The 14,883-nt window shown below is 37.2% G+C and overlaps 1 protein-coding gene across 1 annotated transcript in view; it reads left to right on the forward strand.

The window, feature by feature from the left end:
- LOC122790297 (pulmonary surfactant-associated protein D-like) overlaps window positions 1-14,883 on the forward strand; it is a 365,056-nt gene that overhangs the window by 261,378 nt on the left and 88,795 nt on the right. The gene's annotated exons all lie outside the window — the stretch shown is intronic.

Raw genomic sequence — 14,883 nt, forward strand, 5'->3', positions numbered from 1 at the left:
ATACATACCTTCACATATGTACATTACCTTACATTATTATGTACAAGCTAACAGGTAGCAGGGCTGTTTCTGTTCACACTGAACTAGTATGGGAATCCAGTAATTTGGCCATTAAAACTCTACCTGACATGCTTTGGATAGTACATCTCCTATATTGCCTTTATACTGATTCCTACTATTACATGTTATATTTATTTTAGCACTGTGTTCTTGCGAAGCAGGCATGGCTTAGTGGTAGGACATACAGACTAATATTACCAAGGTCCTGGGTTTGAGACTGACAGTGGGAATTTTTTTTACTTTGCAAACTTTCAAACTGAGTACAGGACTTGTCAATCAAAGTGCTGAGGCCACCTTTAAGCAGTTAGGAGGGTAAGTAGGTCACACAGGGGTCAGGCTGTGTTGCAGATTCAGGTTGCTGCAATTATGTTCACTGTTTCCTGTAGTGAGTGTGTATGGCTACTGAGACCTACGACTATATTTCATATGTATTAATATATATTTATATATATGTATGTGTAGATATACATACCTTCACATATGTACATTACCTTACATTATTATGTACAAGCTAACAGGTAGCAGGGCTGTTTCTGTTCACACTGAACTAGTATGGGAATCCAGTAATTTGGCCATTAAAACTCTACCTGACATGCTTTAGATAGTACATCTCCTATATTGCCTTTATACTGATTCCTACTATTACATGTTATATTTATTTTAGCAGTGTGTTCTTGTAAAGCAGGCATGGCTTAGTGGTAGGTCATACAGACTAATGTTACCAAGGTCCTGGGTTCGAGACTGACAGTGGGAATTTATTTTTCTTAGCAAACTTTCAAACTGAGTACAGCACCTGTCAATCAAAGTGCCATAAAGGCACTTTTAAGCACTTTAAACCAGGTCTGCGCTCGTTTGCGCGGAGCTAACGCATGCGCACTGGCAGTTAGCTTGTGGGAGCGCCGCGCAAACGGTGTGCGCTGGGATAAACCTTAATTGGCTAGTGACACACATGTTCAGCTAAGCACAGCTAGTTGCAAACAGTTTCACTCTGTTAAACCGATGCCTAGCAACAGGCACGCAGTTTGCAACTTTTTAAACACTACTCAGCTACGGGCACTCCGTCTCACAGCAGCTTAGCTATCAGTACATTTCTGACTATTTTTCTTATTGTGTTACTTCAGAATATATGCTCTGTTTCATTCCATTTTACAAAAGGGAATACATTTACATGTGTACAATACTGTCAGGGGGCTTTTTAGTGCTTATTTACAAAAAAAAAAAAAGGTTGTTGTGGGGGCTCGAACCCTGCCTGCCTACTCTTAGGGCGGCAACTCTACCGCTAAGCTATTACTTTTTGGCTTACTTTGCATATTTAGTTCTTATATCCTTTTCCACTGATTGCTAACTGTGATTGCGCTAGTAGCACACCCAGCACAGGCACACAGTAGCAAACATTTACGGGTTTTAAAAAAAAAAAAGGTTTTAATTTAATTTTATTACATCTCTTCACTTTATACAGTGATGGTCTATCGGGGCATGTGTTGTGTAGTGTGTTTATGCACATTTCCATGGCCTCTCGTGGCTGTTTACTTTCAGCCATTCTAGTCTTCCGGGCGTGTCCGCTTGCAGGGCTTAGCCTACTGACACGCTACTCTCTTACACGGACCGTGTAAGAGTTACTAGTGTGATTCAGCATGCCTCATGCACCTCATGCATATGCATGACATGCTGACATCACACAGTTTCACTGCAGCCTCCGTGTAAGAGTTATAACTCTTACACGGAGGCTTCCTGAATCTGGCCCATTATTTAAGAAAAGTAAGTACTTTTTTTTCTTAAATAATGTCATTGTATAATAGCCATAACCGACTCTGTGGTTGTGGTATATTGAAATTTACCCATGGTTGGCTTTATTTAATCACTCAGGCTTCACCCTCATGATTAAACCACACCAGTCATGGGTAAATCTTCAATATACCACACCACTTCATTGGTTATTGCTTAATTATACATATGTAAGAAGACACCTTGTAAAGAGCTGTTTTTGTGAGTGTTTTTTTGTTTGTTAATGATTGGTGGCCTTTATGTATAAATGCAATTTCTTTATATATATATACTGTTATGATATCTTTTATCTGTTTATAATTCTTAATAAAAAATAATTAGAAAAAAAAAGAAACTAAAACCTACCACCTTAGCTGCTGATAAACTCCCAGCTACATTTTTGAAAATAGCTGCTGATGCCATTGCATACCCTGTTTCCATTCTTGTCACCCATTCAATATCTGAACATCTAATTCCTGAAATCTGGAAAATTTCTCACATTATTCCACTCCACAAAGGGAGTACCTCTAAAGAGTTAACCAACTATCGGCCCATATCAATACTATCACCTCTGTCCAAAATACTGGAAAGGTGTCTGCACTCACAAATCATGGACTACCTCAACACCCACAACCTTCTTACAAACACTCAACATGGCTGCAGACCTCGTGATAGCACCACAACAGCCCTTATGTTTTTCACTCACACAGTAAACAATTACAGAAATAATGGCAACTATGTCTCGGCTATCTTTCTTGACCTCTGTAAGGCATTTGATATGGTCAACCACAACAAACTCATTAATTCCCTCCCAGAACTGAATCGTAGCAAACCCACCATAACCTGGTTTCAAAGCTATTTAACAGGTAGATAGCAACCAGTACAGTGGAGCCAAGAACTCTCTCCTTAATTACCAGTCAAAATGGGTGTTCTCCAAGGCTTCATCCTTAGTCCTTTATTTTTCTCTGTCTTCACTAACAATCTCCATACCTCTATGCTACATGCCTCAGTATCCAATATGCTGATAACTCAACACTAATCTGTTTCTCTCCTTCCCTCCAAGAATTTCAGTTACAAACACAGGCCTCTTTCCTTTCTGTAGAAGAATGGCTTACCAACTCCCAACTAATACTAAACCCCAATAAAACCAAACTTCTGATATTCCTACCTACTAATCACTTCACTCCCATACCAACATTTACTATCACTTCTAACAATAAAACAACTATCTCTCCTGTCACTCACACCAAACTTCTAGGAGTAGAGATAGACTGCAACATAAATTTGACACTCACATTTCACTCACCATAAAAAAAACAAACAAACAAACAAAAAAAAACATAAAAAATTGGGGGGGTCAATGCAGAAATAAAGAGTCTCTCACTAGGAACCCCAGAGATAAAATAGCACAAACATACCTCATCTCTATACTTTTATATGCTTCCCCTATCCTCACCAATCTTAGGAAATCAGATTTAACTAAACTTGTTGCCTGCTACAACAAAATTGCAAAGTTTGCCTCCAACAGCCCACAGCAAACACACCACTGCTTAGCCCTTAAACAATTCAACTGGCTTGAACTTCTCCATGTTCTCCTTTACAACCAGCTTATACTAACCCATAAGATTCCATACTACCCTAATAAACCCCCTGAATTACAAAACCTAATACATTCTTATTCCAGTACTAGAGTTGTACGCTCCAGTAACAAACCTCTCCTTCAAGTCACTAAAACCAACAACTCTGCAGGAACCTCCCTCTATTCGAATTGTATAGCAAAAAAATGGAACACCTTACCCACTAAAATAACAGCCACATCATCTGAGGCTCAGTTTAAAAAAAATCACTAAAAATGCACCTACAATCAAATTCGATCTGTAACTGTGACTCCACAGGCTAGTCTATTTCCATCTCTTTCTGCTCATCCAGTGTAATCTCTCCTCCCTCATTCTTAGGAATTAGACTTCTCTGTATCTTGGAAGTCTCATTTCTCATACCTCTCTCTTCCTCTCAATACTGAATGTTATTTGGATTGTGCAGTTTAAAGTGTTTCATTTTTGTACCAGTATAGTGAACTGTTTTTCACCTTACTTTTGATTGATGTACAATCTTCAGTGTTATTATCCTTATTTTCCTTGTTGAAAAGTATAGTGTTATTTTGTACCTATGAAAATGTACTTGATAATCTGTGTTATATGTGGATCTTACTTTTAGCTGATGTACAGTCTTAAGTGTTTTATTTTAGTTTTCTTTTATGTAAAATGTATAGTGTTATTCTGTACCTCTGAAACTGTACTTCTAATCTATGTTATATGTGGTACTTTTCTCCCCAGGTCTCCACTGAAAAAGGACTTGTGTCCAGTTGGACTGTAACCAAATGTAAAATAAATAAATAAATAAATAAAATAATTTAGCTGTGTCTGCAACCTCAAAGGCAATACACAGTTGTGTGCAGAGCTCACTGTAAATGGAGCCACCTATAATGAGCCAGAAGATATAGCAAACCTCCTGGATGATAAATTCATCTCCAACATAAACCCTCTCTCCCCTTCAACCTTCCCTCTAGAAATACCATTAAATATAACTCCCCTACTATCACTAGGGGACAGGTCTTCAATGCTCTCTCTAAGACCAAGAACACTGCATCAATGGGCCCAGGATCCCTTCTAAATAGCATGAAACATAGGTTTTCTGGAATTACTATTTAACTGTAGCCTTCAAACAGACTTCGTGCCTCATGAATAAAGAATAGCAACAGTCATCCCTCTACACAAAGGTGGGGCATCTACAGACCCTGGAAACTACAGACCCATATGTCTCACTAGTCTTATATGTAAAGCCATGGAAAGAATTTTCATGGAAATAATCAACAGAGATATACTAAACCTCCAGACACTGGACCTGACCCAGTCTGGTTTCATCAAGGGCAGATCATGCCTACTCAACCTGCTGGACTTCTTTGATAAGGTAACCAGAGCAATGGATGAGGAAAAAATGGTTCACACTTCTTACCTAGATCTGGCCAAGGCATTTGACATAATACCCCACTAAGGCATTGTTGACAAACTCAAGAGGTTAGGTACAAACTCATATGTCACCTGGTGGATAGCCAACTGGCTCACAGACAAGACCCATAAAGTTAGAACTGGGGAGTCCACCTCTACAAAGACGTTAGTCACAAGTGGAGCCCCTCAGAGATCAGTCCTTGGACCACTCCTTTTTGATATTTACTTCTTTGAAAGCAAGGTGAATGTCAGTGGTCTCTGGCTGACTAAATTTGCAGCTGATTGCAAATTAGGAGCTGTTATTGAATCCCACAGTGAAACAAATGTTCTCCAGGAGGGGCTGACACAGACAAACGACTGGTGTCAGAGCCATGGACTAAAACTAAATGTCAAGAAATGCATAATAGCATCCTTTGGGAAGTCATCTGCCCCCTGGTAACTATCATATTGACAACACACCCCTTAGAGTTGACCCAGTAGTCAGGGACTTAGGGACACACATAGATATTAATCTAGCCTATGACCATTATGCATCTACAGTAGTGAAGAAATCATTCTGTGTTGTACAACTTATAAACAAAGGTATGGCATCTAATCCAATGAAGTCATTGTTCCACTGGGGCAGTGGTAGCGTTGTTGCCTCACAGCAAGAGGTTCTCCCATTCGATTCTTGGCTGGAGTGCGGGGAGTGCCTTCTGTGTGGAGTCTGCATGTCCTCCCGATGGTTGGGTGGCGTTCGAAAGACATGCGCAAATGGGAGTGCCTTCATGGAAGCTTGAACGTTGAGCTGGCACCTTGACGTTTGTAAAAATCTACTGCCAGTCATTAGCGGACCGGAGTTCCACTGTGGCGACCCCTAACCGGGAAAAGCCAAAAGACAACAACAACATTTGACATTCATCAGACCTATCATTGAGTGCAATGCCCCCATTGGTATGTGCCTAACCAGGCATATCCAACAACTGGAATGTCCACAGAGGTTCCTCACTAAAAGAATACAGGGTGCAAATAAAATGTTCTATGCAGACCACCTCAAAGCTCTATCCCTGTATTCTGTCTCCTATAGGCTTTTGAGGGGAGATCTATGCCTGGCATACAGGGCATTGTCAGACCACATTCTGATGGACCACCTGCATATCCACAATATAAACAGCACCAGAATTGCCCATTCTAAAGACTTACACCTTGCCTGTGATATAAATAGGACCTGCTGGAGAGACAGTTATGCATCCTAGAGACTACCCTGTCTATGGAATAGGCTCCTCATCCATGTGAAGCAGAGTTCTTCCTTAAACCAATTCAAGTGCAACTTAGACAACTGGATTGGGAACAGGAAATGCATCCCTGGTTTGGCACCTATGTCTGTAATGGACATGGGTAACCTGTAAATGGGTCATCTTCCAAGCCCCTGCTTATAAATGTTTCATCTCATAAACCCTGGTTTTTACTTATCAAGGGTATCAGAACTTGTCAGAGATTTGGTATGCATGGCTAGGCTTAAAAAGGTCCTTGTGGTTGTTAGCCTAGTAAACATCTATGAACCTATGATCCTATGAATCTGTGGTGGGTGCTACCTGATATGTGTGTTTGTGAGGTTGCTTAAGGTACTTGTTTCTGTATTTCCATTTAGGAGGCCTCTGTGGTTTAGGTAAGTTACATCTAAGAGCCTCAGCATATGTATGTTTATGTGTTTGGTCTGAGGTGTTTGAGACTGGTTTATTGTGGTTTGTGTGGCGCTATCTACCTTACTTGTGGTGTCTTCATGTGAGAGCTTTGCCTCCAATAATGTTATATAACTACATCTCTCACACTGTGACAGATTGTTTAAGAGTAGATGGTTGTCAGTGAACATAAGACAATTACTATGTTGTCTCAGGATGCTTGTTTGGATACAGAGACAACTGGAAGGTGCAGAATCATGTTTCTAGTTGCTTACTAATGTGGGCTGGAGGTGGGTTAGTGCCTAAGAGATTAGGAGATATTTATCTGGAGCACGATCTGTATTAGAATAGTGATACAAGACTGTGCATGAAGACATACCTCTCATCCTCTTAGCTTAAGAAATATGGACAAAGCCTAAAATAATGAGGGGAATAAAGGCCCAAAAATAGGGACAAATTTTAAATATTCTCTTATAAACTTAGAAAGTTGCTAGAATAACAGGATTTCTGCTACCATGCATTTTAAGAATACAAAATCTTAAACTCAAATGTAGGTCATTATTTAGCAATTTCAAAATAATACTGATGGAAGTGGGACAAAGGCCAAAAAAAAAGTGACAGATTTTAAATATTGCTTTTATACACTTAGACATTTGCTAGAATAACCGTGTTTGTGTTAGCATGCAGTTTTTTGAAGGATAGGAAGTCTGAAACTCAAATGTCTGTCATGTAATGACTTCAGTACTCAGTGGTTTGCCAGAAAATAACAAAGGTTTATGAGAAACAGACCACAAATATGAGGCAAAAATCTGCACATTCTGGGAAAGTCTGGACATTAAAAAATTGTATAACAAAAGAAGGAAGCTACTGCACGTCAGAGCAAAATCCCATGAAGGGAACACATCTCTGATCAACATTAGCAGAAAACTACGTTCTCTCGTAAAAACATCCAAGGCCAACTTTGAGAGAAAAATCGCTAAGGACACAAAAGATAACCAAAAAGCCTTCTTCAGCTATGTTAGAAACCTGTGCAGAAACCCTCAGTTATGCTCAGAGTTAGTTCACAACAACAAAAAATACACTGAGCCCACAGATATTGCCAACATTCTGGCTGACAGGTTCAGTGCAAATTTCTCCCCTCCCTCACCCCCAAAAGAAGAAATACTTATCCCAGCTGAATGTAATCTCCCTGTCATCTTAGATGTCCAGGTGAGAACTGCCCTAAACAAAGCTAAAAACACAGCATCAATGGGACCTGACGGTATCCCGGGTTGCGTGTTACGTGAACTCCAAGAGGAGCTAAATCCACACATAAAAATGTATTTAATCTTAGCCTTACTTCAGGATATGTACCTGAACACTGGCGTACAGCAACAGTGGTCCCACTCCACAAAGGGGGTACCTCTACAGACCCTGGGAACTACTTAACCAGCTTGGTCTGCAAAGCTATGGAAAGAATCATTATGGAACTCATAAACAGAGACATAGGGGACCTACAGACACTTGACCCCACCCAGTTCAGCTTTGTAAAGGGCAGATCCTGCCATTTGAACCTGGTTGACTTTTTTGAAACAGTCACTAGAGCCATTGATGAGGGCAAAGCAGTCCATACAGCCTACCTGGACTTGGCTAAGGCCTTCGACACAATACCCCACTCAGGCATCATAGATAAGCTCAACAGCTTAAACGTAAACCCTTATGTCACTAGATGGGTTGCAAACTGGCTAAAGGACAGAACCCATAAAGTTAAAATTGCTGGAACAATGTCAGACTCAAAGCCAGTCACAAGTGGTGTCCCACAGGGATCTGTCCTGGGACCCCTCTTGTTCAGCATTTATTTCTCAGATGTTAAAGCAAACATGGGAGGGTTGTGGCTGACAAAGTTTGCAGATGACTGCAAACTAGGTGCCATAGTCGATACACCAGCAGACACATACATCCTACAAAAAGGCCTCACAGAAACGGACAACTGGTGCCGGAGTCACGGCCTTAAACTAAATGCCAAAAAATGTATAGTCGTCCCATTTGGGAAAAACAAAGTACCCACAAATTATCACATAGATAGCAACCCACTGAGTACAGAAAAAGTAATCAGAGACCTAGGGACCCAAGTCGACAGCAACCTCTCATTTGACACCCACGTTGCCAAAGTGGTTAGAAAAACATTCTACCTTGCACACCTCATCATGAAAGGATTCACATCCAGATCCAAGGATGTCATTGTACCCCTATACTCCTCCCTCATCAGACCCATGATTGAGTACAATGCCCCATTTGGTATGTACCTCACCCGGCATTTGCAACAGCTGGAGAGACCACAAAAGTACCTCACCAAGAGGATCAAGGGTCTCCAACATATGTCTTATTCTGCCAGACTAAAGAAACTTCAGCTCTATTCAGTAGCATACCGCCTGCTCAGAGGTGATCTCTGCCTGACATACAAGGCCATGTCCAATCAGGATCTGATGGACATGCTCCACCTCAAAAAATCCAAATCCATCAGGACCATGAGAGCTAAAGACTTAAACCTCGGCACAAGTATGAATAGGACATGCTGGAGGGATATATTCATAACCCAGAGGCTTCCCATGCTTTGGAACAGGATCCCAGTTTGTATTAGGCAGAGCCCCTCACTGACTCTCTTCAAGAGAAATCTTGATGAGTGGATGGGAGATCGTAAGTTTACCCCAGGGGTCACATCTGTGTCACTGCTAGACAAGGGCATAGTAAACTAATTCTATTATATAAGGGGACCTTCATTGTGTCACTACTTGACAGAGGCACAGTATTCTAAATTTATTCTGTACATTTTTTGTATCATTTCATGGGGTGGCAAAAGCCACATCACTATGGCTAGGCTTACAAATGCCCCAGGGCAGATGGCCTAGTACTATACTTTGAAACTATGAAACTAAGTATACAGGAAGAGGAACAAGACACTTTGTATAAGTACTAACTATTAAGTATGCTTTGAATTTCTAGAGTAGGTTGCATAGAGAAAGTTATGGTTTTAAGAACCTATACCTGTACAGTACATAGCTAAAAATGGCTGTATAATGAGCAAGGAACTTAAGATAGTAGCAAAAAATGAAACTAACAAATGCAAATAGGCCCTTTTGACCAACAGCAAAACAGCACAGTACAAGGTTCTACTAGAAATCTGATGCGTAGAAATGGCTAAGTTCCTCCTGTACTCTCACAAAAGTTTAAACCAACACAATTCTGATTCAGATCACAATAAATGTCAACAATAAGTGCAGTGCTATTTCAGTAACTCACTAAGACATGCAAAAGTATTATACTAGAAGGTAAGGTGTTAGGCTGGTACTTAGTTAAATCAGGCATAAAACAATCAGAAGGGTGGTTGCCTAAAGGTGGACAGCTCTGAATGAATGAGAATAAGGCCATACAAACACAGGCAACTTATAATAGCAGAGAAATAAAAAAAAAAAAAAAAAAAAAAAAGAAAAGAAAAGAAAAAAATTCATAGGAGCTCACAGGCCAATAGCAAATCTATACAATTCAAGATTCTTCAATATATATTACTCAGGTTACCTCATTATGAAGCAAGTTCGTAATTTAGATTTTTGAAAACTTCAGGTTCTCCACTGTCTCACATTGAAAGGGTATGTTGCAATTTCAGTGTTAAGAATTGTTTTTAACTAAGATACATATTAAATAATAATGAATCATATTAAATCATTTAAAAAAACTTTTTGTATGCATAAATTAACACATTTTAACCATCCCATGAGCTCCATGGCTGACGTTGTTAGTAAGGTGATAGCATGTGTTCCACATTTTTCCCATTTGTTCTACATTAAGAGAGGCAGCATTCTGGAAATGGAAGGTTGAGGGCTATGATACTAGAAATCACATATATACAAGCATAATGTTGAGGAACTTAAGTATTCTGGAGTCTAGTGCCTGTACTATACCTAATGTGTAAGAGAAAAAACTCGAACCACGGTTTGAATCTTCTCTATTCAGAGCCAGTAAAATCCAAAAACGAAAGAGATAGAACATTCACTTTATTTAAAACATATAACAAAGCTTTCAGGTATAACCCTTCTTCAGTGTTGCTTAATACATTCTGAAATAAACCCATTCACTTTTTATACCAAGGACAAACAGACATCACATGACACAACCAACCTAGAGATTATATTAATTTAAAATCAATTGGATTATTAAAGTTATATCTCTGTTATTAAAACCTGGTAGCATAACCATTAAATTCTTTCATGAAAATCATTATAAAGCAACAATGTAACAAAAAATCATAAATCATAAAACAACCCTCATACTTCTTAAGAGCAAATAATGCAAATAAAATTATACAATTAATGATATTGTTTCTGCCTAAATTCTAACATTGGCTTAATGGTAACCATATTATTTAAGCCAGGTTTCTTGTCAGCATTCAATCTGACAATCCACTTATATTCGGCTATATCTAATTTATTTATTGTGTCACCCAATCTTACACTTTTAACTATTATTTATAAGACTTTGAATTTGAAATTATGTTTTTCATTCTCATCTTTCCTATGTTGCGCTAAGGCATTGATAAGAATATGCCATCTCATTTCTGATTTGTGTTCTATGATTTTTTCTTTTAAAGACCATGAACATTTACCAACATAGAATCCAGGACACTGTGTGCATGTAGCTAGGTATACAACACTGGTAGTTTTACACGTTGTCTGGCAATGTATATCAAATTTAATTTTGCTTATTGGATGAATAAATGTTTTCTCACTACAGATATCTGTACAACAACTGCAAGTGTGACATGGTATAGTGCCAATTTTCTTCATAATTATTGGTGTTAAATTCATGTCAAAATCTTTATAACATAGCCTTCTCTTTAGGTTATACATATTCCTATGTGAAAATCTTGGAGAAGTGCCTAAAAGTTTATTTAATTCAGGTTGAGCCATAAGGATGCGCCAGTTCTTATGAATTATTTTCTTAACATATTTAGATAAATTATTATAAGTCATAACGTATCTTAAAACATTTTCTGACGTGTTGTACTCATTTATTTGATAAGCCCTATTACTGAAATATGGACATGCATAATCACTTCTATTATTTAATATATAGTCCTTTATGTCATTAACTTGTGTCACCTTATAACCTCTACTATAAAACTCATTACACATTAATTCCATTTGCTGCTTACATTTAGAAAAATCTGTATTTAACTTACTAATACGTAGCAATTGGCTTTTAACTATGCCACGAAATACGTGGCTAGCATGCATACTATTAGCATGTGTATATCGATTAACTTGTACCTTCTTCTGGAAAACTGTGGTTCCTAGCATATTGTCATGTTTTTTATATATGTCAACATCCAAAAAGGACATCTCAATATAAGATGAACACATGGTGAATTTTAAGAAGTTTGTGGTGTTCAAATAAGTGACAAAGTCTACTAGCTGCCTATGCATTCCTTTCCATAGGAGAAAACAGTCGTCTACAAAACGAAGATAAAATAATATATAATTTTATATGAATTTGTATCACAATATATATAATTTTTCTCCCATTGACTTAAGACTATGTTGGCATATGTATTGGCCATGGGCGTACCCATGGCTACCCCAGATAGCTGTAAGTAGTATTGTTTATTAAATACAAAAACATTTTTCTCCAAAATTGTTTCCAACACACTGCATAAAACTTCAATGTCCCTACCTTTACTATTAGTGTTTTCACATAAGAAACTGCGCACAGCATCAATTCCATAATTATTAGGTATCACTATGAATAAAGATGCTATATCCATAGTCACCATCAAATACTCCTGTTCCTTGTTCGTGTCATTCCACTGATATAATTTCCTTAAGAAATCTGTGTCTTTTATATAGCTAGGGCATAAAACTAAATATTTACTGAGTATTTCTTGGATGTAAATTGACAGAGGTTCTGTTGACCAGCCTCGTCTAGATTAAATAGGCCTCATTGGTGGCACTGTAAGAGATTTATGTAACTTGGGAATACCATAAATAACGGGAATGACTGGAGTTGAAACAGTAAAATAGTTGAATATATCTAAACTAATATCACCTTGCGTTTGTAAATCATATATAAACATATTCACATAGCAAATAATTTTTTTAACATCAACTAAAGTAATCTCTTTAAACGTTTGTTTATCTCCCAAGAAATCATGTATTAATTCGATATATTTATTTTTATAAAAAATCACAGTGGCACCACCTTTATCTGCTTGCTTGATTATAATATCTTTGTTGGTGAGCAATGTCTTATAGGCCTCATTCTCATTATACGTTATATTATAGGAGTATGCTTTTAATTTACACTTCGATACATCTACATATAACTGTCTTAATTCATCTTCACAAACAGAGCTGAAGGCATTTAACACAGGAAAGTTATTTGGAATAAACACACTTCTTTTCTTTAACTTCTCCTGACCACCATTGTGCATATTTTTAAAGAACATTTTCAAACTGACATTTCGCACAAATATTTCTAAGTCAGTGAGGGCTTCTACTATAGTGTCTTTACAGCTTACAATAAATTGCAAGCCTTTTACTAGAAGCCTCTCCATGTCAGCAGTCAAATTATATCAATGGAGTGACATGAACAAGGAACAGGAGTATTTGATGGTGACTATGGATATAGCATCTTTATTCACAGTGATACCTAATAATTATGGAATCGATGCGGTGCGCAGTTTCTTATGTGAAAACACTAATAGTAAAGGTAGGGACATTGACGTTTTATGCAGTGTGTTGGAAACAATTTTGGAAAAAAATGTTTTTGTATTTAATAAACAATACTACTTACAGCTATCTAGGGTAGCCATGGGTACACCCATGGCCAATACATATGCCAACATAGTCTTATGTCAATGGGAGAAAAATCATATATATTGTGATACAAATTCTTATAAAAATAATATATTATTTTATCATCGTTTTGTAGACGACTGTTTTCTCCTATGGAAAGGAACGCATAGGCAGCTAGTAGACTTTGTCACTTATTTGAACACTACAAACTTCTTAAAATTCACCATGTGTTCATCTTATATTGAGATGTCCTTTTTGGATGTTGACATATATAAAAAACATGACAATATGCTAGGAACCACAGTTTTCCAGAAGAAGGTACAAGTTAATCGATATACACATGCTAATAGTATGCATGCTAGCCACGTATTTCGTGGCATAGTTAAAAGCCAATTGCTACGTATTAGTAAGTTAAATACAGATTTTTCTAAATGTAAGCAGCAAATGGAATTAATGTGTAATGAGTTTTATAGTAGAGGTTATAAGGTGACACAAGTTAATGACATAAAGGACTATATATTAAATAATAGAAGTGATTATGCATGTCCATATTTCAGTAATAGGGCTTATCAAATAAATGAGTACAACACGTCAGAAAATGTTTTAAGATACGTTATGACTTATAATAATTTATCTAAATATGTTAAGAAAATAATTCACAAGAACTGGCGCATCCTTATGACTCAACCTGAATTAAAGAAACTTTTAGGCACTTCTCCAAGATTTGCACATAAGCATATGTATAACCTAAAGAGAAGGCTATGTTATAAAGATTTTGAAATGAATTTAACACCAATAATTGCGAACAAAATTGGCACTATACCTTGTCACACTTGCAGTTGTTGTACAGATATATGTAGTGAGAAAACATTTATTCATCCAATAAGCAAATTTAATTTGATATACGTTGCCAGGCAACGTGTAAAACTACCAATGTTGTATGCCTAGCTACATGCACACAGTGTCCTGGATTCTATGTTGGTAAATGTTCATGGTCTTTAAAAGAAAAAAATCATAGAACACAAATCAGAAATGAGATGGCATATTCTTACCAATGCCTTGGCGCAACATAGGAAAGATGAGAATGAAAAACATAATTTCAAATTCAAAGTCTTACAGATAATAGTTAAAAGTGTAAGACTGGGTGACACAATAAATAAATTAGATATAGCCGAATATAAGTGGATTGTCAGATTGAATGCTGACAAGAAACCTGGCTTAAATAATATATAAACCATATCATTAATTGCATAATTTTATTTGCATTATTTGCTCTTAAGAAGTATGAGGGTTTTTTATGATTTATGATTTTTTGTTTACATTGTTGTTTTATAATGATTTTCATGAAAGAATTTAATGGTTATGCTACCAGGTTTTAATAGCAGAGATATAACTTTAATAATCCAATTGATTTTAAATTAATATAATATAATATTCTATAGGTTGGTTGTGTCATGTGATGTCCGTTTGTCCTTGGTATAAAAAGTGAATGAGTTTATTTCAGAATGTATTAAGCAACACTGAGGAAGGGTTATAACCCGAAAGCTTTGTTATATGTTTTAAATA

Source organism: Protopterus annectens, chromosome 16.part0 (assembly GCF_019279795.1).
Source record: "Protopterus annectens isolate FY-2018-M chromosome 16.part0, PAN1.0, whole genome shotgun sequence".
Taxonomy (NCBI): Eukaryota; Metazoa; Chordata; order Ceratodontiformes; family Protopteridae; genus Protopterus; species Protopterus annectens.